General features: G+C 37.2%; 1 protein-coding gene across 1 annotated transcript in view; it reads right to left on the reverse strand.

Annotated features, from left to right (window-relative positions):
- Positions 1–1,199: 1,199 nt before the first annotated feature.
- mcoln1b (mucolipin TRP cation channel 1b) overlaps positions 1,200–12,083 on the reverse strand; it is a 68,762-nt gene continuing 57,878 nt past the window's right edge. Inside the window, exon 15 of the transcript XR_015480114.1 lies at positions 1,200–5,011. The gene's annotated coding sequence lies outside the window, so the exon portion shown is untranslated. The remainder of the gene's footprint in view (positions 5,012–12,083) is intronic.

The raw sequence follows: 12,083 nt of genomic DNA on the forward strand, positions 1-12,083 counted from the left end.
GGATGTTCAGTAACTTCATAAGAATGTGAATCGGATCCCAATATCTAAAGCAGGTGTGCTCGAACTTGTTCTTATGAAGGGCCAAAAACCAACCTTGATTGAGGCTAGTGGGCCAAAGGTAAATATAGTTGGGTAATTTCCTAATTTATTTATTAATGTTTAGAAATGACTACAAAACATTGCTTTATATTAACTATTACAGTATTTTATTTACATTTTATAATGAACGTATTGCATTCCATGTCCCAAGAGCCAGTTTCTGTGCCTGACGTTCGGGTTGTCTTGGTCCTAACCTTCGACCACCACCTGTTCCACAATGCACCGACCCCTTACGGCTCCCCCTGCAGGTGGTGGGTTGCGGGAGGATGGTCCCCATGTCGCTCGTTCGGGGGCTAAGGGTTTGCTACCGAGTGTGACATGGCTGGGATGAGAATCAGCACCTCCAAGTCCGAGGCCAAGGTGGTTTGCCATCTCCAGGTTGGAGGAAAGTCCTTACCCCAGGTGGAGGAGTTTAAGTATCTCGGGGTTTTGTTCTTGAGTGAGGGAAGGATGGAACGTGAGATTGACAGGCGGATTAGTGCAGCGGCAGCATTGGTTGATGTACCGGTCTGTTTTGGTGAAGAAGGAGCTGAGCCGAAAGGCAAAGCTCTCGATTTACTGGTCAATCTACGTTCCTACTCTCACCTAAGGTCATGACCAAAAGGACAAGATCTCCGATACAAGCGGACGAAATGGGTTTCCTTCGAAGGGTGGCAGGGCGCACTCTCATGGATAGGATGAGGAGCTCTGACACCCGGGAGGAGCTCGGAGTAGAGCCGCTGCTCCTCCACATCAAGAGAAGTCAGCTGAGGTGGCTCTGTTTCAGATGCCTCCTGGGCGCCTACCTTGGGAGGTGTTCCAGGCATGTCCCAACGGGAGGAGGCCTCGGAGAAGACCCAGGACACGCTGGAGCGACTATGTCTCTTGGCTGGCCTGGGAACGTCTCTGGATCCCTCCGGAGGAGCTGGAGAAAGTGTCTGGGGAGAGGGAAGTCTGGGGTTCTCTCCTAGGACTGCTGCCCTTGTGACCCGGCCCCGGAAAAGTGGCAGAAAATGAATGAATGAATGAATGAAGGAATAAACGAATGAACTTATTACAGTAAAAACAAAACAATTTATAACAGAATTACACTAGTTTGTCCCTTGATTTGCTTGCCGATGTCTTCTGCAGTCGTTTATTCACAGAGTGACATTGTTTACATTGTTAAAAATCCGATTCATTTACATTTAAAGCATTTAATTACCGTTTGCTTTTTAGTAGCTCAGCAATAAAACAAACAAAAAAAGGTTGCGTCAAATTAGAAATGACGATCTCTGCACTCTAAAAAATATGGGGTTGTTTTTTCTACCCAAATCTTGGGTTGAGGCTTTTGGGTAATTTCGGGGGGTTATTTTCAGACGCTTGGGTAGTTTCAACCCAGCTCTTTGGGTCAAATCAACTCACAGCAGAGCCTGACTGGGATACCACGTATTGTGTACTTATTAGTTTAAATGCAATGAAAATAGTGCAACATAAACGCAGAGTCTGTGCGTGTTCAGATGATCAAAATGATATTTATGCTCTTAGTCAGACCTTTCTGAATTAAAAAATGTCTACTAGCACCTTTTATACACCCTTAATCAAAGCTGCACATCCCCCACCGTACTTCAGTGCTGCCGAGTCAAAACAACACAACTGCTGGGTCATCTCTCGCAGGCATTTTTGGATCAAATTAACTTATTATTTAGGTAAAAAGTAGGCAATTATTGGGTAGAAAAACAAACCATTTATGGGGTTAAAAATAATAACCCAATTACTTGGGTTAATTTAACCCCTGATGTGTTCTGTCCCATATTTACCCAGCAGTGGGGTTAAAAACAACCCAATTTGGGTAGTTTTTAACCCTGTGTTTTTTAAAGTGTGTGTTAAAGTCATTCGCTCCAACCCTCTCCGTCATATTCACTCTCATCAGATGGGATGGTGGGCCAAATCAAAGCGCGTGGGCCCTACTTGGGCATCTCTGATCTAAAGTAAACTTTCAGCAGCTAATATCAGACTAAGATTTATTGTTTATTATGAAAATTGTTGCACATGCGCATATTCTGCTACAACATTACGAATCGCCTTCTCTCTCACAAAAAACACAGTGAGAAAAAAAAAAAACGAGAGCAAACACTCTGAGAGTGTGTCGGCATTCATGCACGCGCACAACCCCTTCTGCACAGGTGGAGACGGCAGTGCATGCAAATCCTGCACTCAGATCGCACACACACACACACACACACAGACACGCACACACACCCAGGTGCCGGTCTGCAAATGCAGGCGGGAGCGCGGTTACCCTGGAGACAGGAACATGCCGCCACTGCACCTGATTAACATTCCGCTTATGAACCATAATGAACATGATGCCTCAGTAACCCACATTAGCCTTTAGATGTAGTAAGGAAAAACATTACTCTTAACTACACTCTAAATAATGCTGGGTTATTTGAACCAAGTTTTTTTTTAGACAAAACACAATATTGCTGGGTTATTTTTTAGACCTCAGTATATTTTACTGTTAAAGCAGGCCATCTTGTGCTCTTGAAAATGCGCGACTGATATGGCTACACTGGTGTTTTTGAACCATTTATAGTGTATTATGCTGTACATAGTATTTTACAACTGTTTATTAATGAATGCTGCAGCATACTGTAGTATTAACTATAGTGAGCTGATAAACTGCAGTAAATAGTCAACCGTAGTATACTTTAGGTTTTACTACAGTAACTACTATAGAATCACCACTACTGATTACTGTAGTTGTTGTGTTATCATAGCAACTATTGAATCACCACAACAGATTAATTACTAAAGTTGTTGTGTTGCCATGGCAACTACAGAATTAGCACAGCAGATTAATTACTGTAGTTGTTGTGTTACCATAGCAACTACATAATCAGCACAGCAGAGCAGATTAATTACTGTGGTTGTGTTGCCATAGCAACATTAGAATCAACAAAAGATTAATTACTATAGCTGTTGTGTTACCATAGCAACATTAGAATCACCACAGCAGATTAATTACTATAGTTGTTGTGTTACCATAGCAACTACACTATCACCACAGCAGATTGATTACTATAGTTGTGTTACCATAGCAACATTAGAATCACCACAGCAGATTAATTACTATAGTTGTTGTGTTACCATAGCAACATTAGAATCACCACAGCAGATTAATTACTTTAGTTGTTGTGTTTCCATAGCAACATCAGAATCACCACAACAGATTAATTAATATAGTTGTTGTGTTACCATAGCAACTTTAGAATCACCACAGCAGATTAATTACTACAGTTGTTGTGTTACCATAGCAACATCAGAATCACCACAACAGATTAATTACTGTAGTTGTGTTATCATAGCAACTATAGAATCACCACAGAAGATTAATTACAAGAGTCGTTGTGTTACCATAGCAACTATTGAATCACCACAACAGATTAATTACTAAAGTTGTTGTGTTGCCATGGCAACTACAGAATTAGCACAGCAGATTAATTACTGTAGTTTTTGTGTTACCACAGCAACCATAGTATCAGCACAGCAGATTAATTACTGTAGTTGTTGTGTTGCCATAGCAACATTAGAATAAACAAAAAATAAATTACTATAGCTGTTGTGTTACCATAGCAACTATAGAATCACCACAGCAGATTAATTACTATAGTCGTTGTGTTACGATAGCAACTACAGAATCAGCACAGCAAATTAATTACTTTAGTTGTTGTGTTGCCATAGCAACATTAGAATCAACAAAAGATGAATTACTATAGCTGTTGTGTTACCGTAGCAACTACAGAATCACCACAGCAGATTATTTACTATAGTCGTTGTGTTACCATAGCAACCATAGAATCACCACAGCAGATTAATTACAAGTTGTTGTGTTACCATAGCAACTACAGAATCACCACAGCAGATTAATTACTATAGTCGCTGTGTTGCCATAGCAACTATAGCATCGCCACAACAGATTAATTACGGTAGTTGTTGTGTTACCATAGCAACATTAGAATCACTACAGCAGATTAATTACTATCGTTGTTGTGTTACCATAACAACATTAGAATCACTATAGCATATTAATTATTAAAGTTGTTGCGTTACCATAGCAACTATAGAATCGTCAAAGCAGATTAATTACTATAGTTGTTGTGTTACCATAGAAACTACAGAATCACCACAGCAGATTAATTACTATAGGTGTTGGATTACCTTGGCAAATACAGCATGGCATTCTGGCTGTCTTTTGGGACTAACAACAATGTGAATGAAGAGAAACTGGTCTTGATTACACTTTATAATTTAAAGAGACAGTCCATCCCTTCCAAAATAAAACTGTCCTCATCAATAAACTAAAACGTTGATAAATTACTTTCTTCTGTTGAACACCAAACAAGATATTTTGAAGAATGTTCAAGCAAACAGTCATTGACATCAATAGAACACATGTTGGAGCATTTTCCCTCCAGCATTCTTCAATATATCCTCTTTTGTGTTCAACAGAAGAAAGTCAAACAGGAGGAAGTGATCACATCATTTGTGGATGAAATGTCCCTTTAAAAGGCACTTCCAGTAAAGCAGCGTAAACAAACGGCCTCAGCATGAAATATTCAGGGCAGAGGCGACAGACGGGCAGGTAACAGAGCACCTTTACTGCAGGACCTGGAGGAAACATCTCTCTTATCTCCTCAGGGAATCCAGCGTTGATTCTCTCTCTCCATCTGACGGTCGATGCTCTTCCTGCACTGAATAATGCATGTCAGTGTTAAGAGAAGTGACACTTCAGTCCCACTGACACATCTCATCTCATCGGTCGCCGACTCCAGGAAGGGCTGCTTTTCTCCTCAGACAGCCTAATGTCTGGCTTTGGCTTCAGAACACTGAACTCTGAGTCTTCATATGATGATGGTGGATGATGAGGATGTAATAATGATGACAATTTCTATGGAAGATTAAAGTGAAGAGATGCAAACTCAGAATTCCCATATATGTATAAAAATATATATATATATATATAAAATAATTCTGATGGGAAATAAAAGGTGGAATTGAGATTTAAACGTAAACTTAAAATTCCAATGGAAAAAAAAAAGTCAAAATTCTGATTATGCATACACACTCACCGGCCACTTTATTAGGTACACCTTACTAGTACTGTGTTGGACCGTCTTTTGCATTCAGAACTGCCTTAATCCTTCATGGCATAGATTCATCAAGCTACTGGAAATATTCCTCGGAGATTTTGCTCCATATTGACATGATAGCATCACAGAGTTGCTGTAGATTTGTCGGCTGCACATCCATGATTCATATCTCTCGTTCCACCACATCCCAAAGGTGCTCTATTGGATTGAGATATGGTGATTGTGGAGGCCATTTTAGTTCAGTGAACTCATTGTCATGTTCAAGAAACCAGTCTGAGATGATTCACGCTTTATGACATGATGCGTTCTCCTGCTGGAAGTGGCCTCAAAATGGAATATTAAACATAAAAGTCGGAATTGAGAGACGCAAACTCAGAATTCTGATGGGAAATAAAAGTTGTAATTCGGATGTAAACAAATAGACTAGTGAGTCCCAATAGAGTCCCAAAGTGTAGGTAAAACTGCTATAAGAAATCCTTTGTACCCGTTTCAGTGGGTTTATTTAATGAGTCTATCTTAATTAGCATTATACATTTTGTACTTGTTGTATTTTGTATTGTTTTTTTATTGCTTGTTTTAGTGAATGTCTGCAGCAATATGGCGTACCCATAACAAATCTCCTGTCAAGGACAATAAAGTTTTACTACTACTACTACTACTACTACTACTACTAAAGTCAGAATTATGAGATTTAGGGCTCTATTTTGACGGTCCATGTGCAGAGCGCAAAAACGCTTTCAGGGTGTGTCAGAACACAGTTTTGCTAATTTAAGGAAGGGAAATCTACTTTGCGCCGTGGTGCATGGTCTAAAAGGGTTGAGTTTATTTTCTTAATGAGTTATAGGTGTGTTTTGAGAATAAACCAATTACAGTCTCATCTCCCATTCCCTTTAAGAGTCAGCTACGTCACGCCAAGAGCGCATTCGCTATTTACAGGACGCAAAGTAAGTCTAAGTGGAAAAAATGAGCATTTCACAAGCAAACAGTTAACAATTTTTTAACAGGAAACTGTTAAACAGAGCATCTACTGCGTGAGAATGAGAGATAATGGATCTACTTTCACTTTCGCTCTTGGATAGGGAAACCTTTACGCACAGACATCAACTAGTCTATAAATAAATAATTTTGTTTGTTAAGCGCAAATATTTGTTTCAAAACTATTTCTAAATTCAGTTCTAATTTCCAGCAAACGAATAAATGAACAATAATAACCAAGTGTGGTCAAAATACTGAGTTATATCCTAAAACACATGCTGTGCCCCATATGGTCTACAACCTGACAGGTGGACAAATCTAAGCTTGTTTTTAATAAAACAAATATAAATATGGATATAATAAATAATACTGCTAATAATAATAACATTATACAAAAGCAAATTGTTATGAATGAACTGAAAAAGCCTCCCGAGATGAAGAAAACATAAAAGCAGAGATTTTTCATATTTATGTAGGCTAGAAAATAATATGCTTTGTAATATTTTAATCCTTTATATTTATATCCTATATCTATTCTTATCATATTCTATATATATCCTTAATATTAAACATTTTTTCATATGTAAAGATATTTGCCTATTGCTCTCTTGTGTGTATTAAGCAGTGCGTAAGCGAGGTGCAACTCTGCGCTGGAGTTTAGACCGGGTTAGTTTTGGTCTAATGAAAAATCTATTTTAGTTTCTCAAAATAGCAACGCGCCAGCGGTCCGTCTCAGAATGCCTCCCTGTTTAGACCAGAGCGCCTATGGGCGCACATATGAGCGCTAATGCATTTGCTATTTAAACAGCGTAGCGCAACGCCTCAAAACGACTCTTGCGCCAAGCTGAAACTACCAAAAGACTACTGCTTCACGCCTTGCGCCACACTGCGCCGGGTGTATGATAGGGCCCGTAAACTCAGAGTTCAGATTAAAAATAAAAGTCCAATGCAAAAAAAAAAAAAAAAAAAACGTAAAACAAAGGTTAGAATAGTGTGATACAAACTCAGAATGCAGATGGAAAAAGTCCGAATTATCAAATGAAACCTAAGAGTTAAGATGAAAAATAAAATAAAAGGCAGAGTTATCAGATGAAAACTTAAAAGTCCAATAGAAAATAAATTAAAATGTCAATTCCAAATTTTGAAGGAAAACAAATAAGAGTCAGAATTAGGAGATGTAAACTCAGAATTAAAAAGCTCTAAAATAACAAATTCTGACATAAAATAAAACTCTTAGTTATTACTCAGTTCTAACGGAAAAATAAATGGAAAACAAAATAAAAGTCAAAAATAGGAGATTTAAAGTCAGAACTGTGAAGTGAAACTCAAAATTCCCATTAATGTACGATAAAAGTCAAAATTCCAATGGAAAACAAAATAAAAGTCAGAATCGAGAAACGCAAATCTGAATTCCCATGTAAAAAATAAATAAATAAATAAATGTATGGAAAAAAATTCTTAAGGAAAATAAAAGGTAAATAAAGTATAAATCTGAGTTATGAACCATTAACTCAGACTTAAACTGAAAAGTTAAACTCCATTTTCAGGAAAATAAAATAAAAGACGCAAACTACAAGCTTAAAAATAAGATTAAATATCAGAATTACAATGGATATGAAATAAATAAAATAAAAGGCAGAACGGTGAGATTCAGACTCAGAATTCAGAAGCAAAATCAACTAAAAATGAAAGTCAGAATTACTAAACATAAACTCAGTCAGAAAGTCAGAATTGAGCTGTGAGCAGTAGATGTGTGTGTTTCTGCGCTGGGACTGAAGCGTTCAGGCGTTCTGATGGCTTGCCAGCATTCATTTATCAAAGTCATTTTTATTGTGTCTGTTTTCTTCGGGAGTCTGGCAGGAGATTCAGCACTCCTCCTCCTTCTCCTCCTCCAGGGTTTAGTCTGCTTTTTCTTCTGGACAGTGTGTGAATGAAGCTGTGATGATGCTCACTGCGCCGCCTGCTGGAGGATCTGAGCCACTGCACTCGCTTTATAACACATGAGTGGGGATTTTAGGTAAAGTCCAGTTCCGATTTTCAGTACTCTGCATGTGCAGACGTGTTATGTGTCAAAAAAGGTTTACAAGGAGTTCATCGGCCTTGTTCCAATAGCGTAACTTATACTTGCAAATCTCAGGTAAAAAGGCAGATGCAAAATAAAAGTCGGGAGACTGAAGTCAAATAAAATAAAAGTCAATATTATGATATGACATTTAAAATCAGAATTCCGATATAAAATAAAAGTCAGAACTGAACTGAAGTGAGAAATTTTGATGGAAATCAAAATAAAAGTCAGAATTATGAGATGTGAACTCAGAATTATAAGCTCTAAAATAACAAATTCTGATATAAAATAAAATATAACTCTTAATTATAATATATATATATATATATATATATATATATATATATATATATATATATATATTAGGGATGTAACGGTATCAGAATTTCACGGTACGGTAATACCTCGGTATGAATGTCACGGTACGGTATTTATTGAATCATTTACAGGAAAAAACAAAACTTATGAAAATACTCCAAAAAAGTGCCAAAAGTGTCAATGACATACAAATTAGCCATCTATCTGTAAGCTTTGAAACAGGAATTTCAATTTTAATAACAAAAAATTATTAAACCATGTAAAAAAATAAAGTTTCAATTTAGTATTGTTGAAAACTCATGTCATTCAACATTTAATCACACTCAGTCCATCTACCCAGATGAGAGCTCTGCTAGTCGGACTTCTCATCAAGCATCTCCCGCTGGATCTAATCTCACTATATTTATTAAACGGGATATTTCATTCATCTTGTTGTCTTTATCTAACGACATATTCCCTGACTTTGGTCATTGGAATCTATTACTTGTTCTCAGGTAACGTGTTTGGGCTGAGCGCAAAGATAAGTTAATGATTAATGTAACCACGTACATTCTGTATATTGACTGATCGCTTGCCTTTATTTCCTATAATGTATAAACTTATTGTATGTTATACTTTTATAATGGCCGTTATCGATTCTTAAAACTGATATTCAGCAAAAGAGAGGGTGTGTTTCGTATTTTCACTGAAATTGAAAGGAGGCAGTTGTTATCGGCTCCGTTTTGTTATAAATATCCACACAGTGAAGATGACGCTCATCTTATGCAGCACGACGCCTCAACATGTCTGCTGTCTAAGTTGCTAATATTAAAATGAAAATAGGCAGTTCCTTAAATCATGTTTACATTTTATTGTTGAGAAAGTGAAACAACAAAGCCAGGGTGATGTGAATGAAGTTATAAAGTACACTGTTCCCTTTGAAGATTTACCCGTGTCCTCGGTATAGTCTGCTTTTCCATATCAAACTGAGAAGAAGAGACTGTAGCCTTGATCAAACTTGCGAAGTCTGAACTTACACGGAGAGAATGCAGGACTTAACTGTGCGTGTTAGGCTACTTAATATTCAGGAAAGCCCCAATCAGAGAGGCAAACGTCTGCAGCCCCGCCTCCGTTTTAGATGTCTCCGTTTTCCATCATCCACAATGAGACGGAGCTGCAGCGTTTCAAGAATGAAAACAGCCTCTCCAGTGTTTTCGAAACGCTCCGTTTTTGGCGCTCGAGAACTCCGGCGTAGTGTGGACGGTTGGCGTAACCGTAGCAAAACTTCTGCGTTTTCAAACTAAAACGCATTAGTGTTAACGGGGCCTTAGAGTTTTCCAGCTCTTTTCATCCCCGCTTCTAGCAGCACACTCCATTTCCGCATTACTGGATCTGTAGCGACAACAGACCGCAAGGGCTGATGGTCTAGCATGGGCTGATGGCAATTGTAGTTTTCGCTATCTCCCGTTCGCTTCATTCGCCTGAGCAAATTTTCTCAGAACACCTATAGTTTTACCGAGTCATGCGACTTCGGTAATTTTGAAAAAAATTAATATTGCGGTATGACGGTATTTACAATACCGTTACATCCCTAATATATATATATATATATATATATATATATATATATATATATATATATATATATATATATATATATATATATATATATATATATATTCTGAATTCTTTGTTTTTTATTATTATTTTAAATTATATATATATATAATATATATATATATATATATAATATATATATATATATATATATATATATATATATATATATATATATAATGCAAAATAATGATAAAAACAAAGAATTCATATAAAAAACTAAATGTCAGAATTAGGACATGTAAACATAACAAAAATAAAAAATTCTGACATAAATAAAATATAACTCTTAGTTATAATATAGTTCTTATGGAAAATAAAATAAGAACGAAGTATTCTGATGTAAAACAAAATAAAATTCAGAATTATGAGATGTAAACCAGAATTATGACATTTAAAATGAGAATTCGATTATAAAATAAAAGTCAGAACTGAATTGAACACACAAAATATTCATGGAAAACAAAATAAAAGTTAGAATCATGAGACGCAAACTCAGATTTATCAGCTCTAAAATAACAAATTCTGACATAAATTAAATCTCAGTTCTGATAAAAAAATAAAATAAAAACTAAGCATTCCGACGAAAAACAAAATAAAAGTCAGAATTCTGAGACAAACTCAGAATTAAAAGCTCTGAAATAACAAACTCTGACATAAAATAAAACATAACTCTTTGTTATAATATAGTTCTGATAGAAAACAGAATAAAAGTCAGAGTTATGAGATGTACACTAAGAATTCCATTGAAAAATAAAAGTTGGAATTCTTATGGAAAACAAAATTAAAGTCAGAATTGCAAAGTACAATAAAAGTCAAATTTTGGAGAAGTAAACCCAACATAAAAAACAAAACAATTCTGAGTTCTGACGTTAAATAAAAAATAGTAGTCAGAATTATGAAATGTCAACTTAAAGGTGCAGTAGGGGATTGTCTTCAGAAGCAGTTGTTGTTGTGCTGGTTAAAAGTCTCTTAATAGTAATGATTCAAGTAAATGATCTAAATGTATTTATATGTATTTTTATATTTTGGGTAAGGCTTAAAACTAAAAAATGTTGATCCAATTAAATAGAGTCGGGCCGACATCTCTCATAATTCAGATAAGTAGCTTAAACTGTCAGCAAATGCAGATTTGAACAACTGCGCAGCCGTTTGTACCAATGACTGTAAAAAATATGGACGACACGACAGCCCCTTTTCCCATTAAACGCCTTGAGGGCAAAACGCCTGCTTGACGGGCACAAACTGTCGCAAAAGACTGCTGAAATTGGAGCCTTGACTTGCGCAGAAGGATTGTCTGATGGAGCCAGAGGAGGAGCCACGAAAATGAGTGGAGTCGAGCTTATAACCAAACGCTTTATGTAAAATCAACCACGCCCCCCGCACTTCTCAGCATGTGTTGCTGTCTTATCAACACAGATGGATGTAATAACGTTAACAAATATGAGGGTTTTATATATTCAATAGCGCCAGCTCCGGGCCGCAGTGAATAACCTACTCGCGGTGTCGGGGGCTGATTCCGGCTCGCATGTGGCAGTGCCGGCTCGCTCGGCCGCCACATCTGGCTCCATTGACTCGGGCTGGAATCGGGCAGTGAGTCCTGGCATCCGGAGTAGGTCCAGCAGAGGTAGTCAGTCTGAGCTCTGATGAGGGGTAAGTCTCCGGCAGGAGAGAATCTAGCCGGAACTGGCCCGAGTGTGTTTTGCTATCTGGGTGGCTAGACGTGTATCAGCAAACTAATAAAGCCCTGACCTTAGCGAATAAACAGTGTACCATCAGATCATGTATGTCAGAAACTGTAGTTTACTGCTGAACTCATTTTGTCATGGTAAAATAACACAGAAATCGATTAATAACACTTCAGTCTCCTGCCGAAGCTCAGACGCGCTGCTTTGAGAAACTGTCAATCACAATGA

Source organism: Danio rerio, chromosome 3 (genome assembly GCF_052040795.2).
Source record: "Danio rerio strain M-AB ecotype USA chromosome 3, GRCz13ab, whole genome shotgun sequence".
Lineage (NCBI taxonomy): Eukaryota > Metazoa > Chordata > Actinopteri > Cypriniformes > Danionidae > Danio > Danio rerio.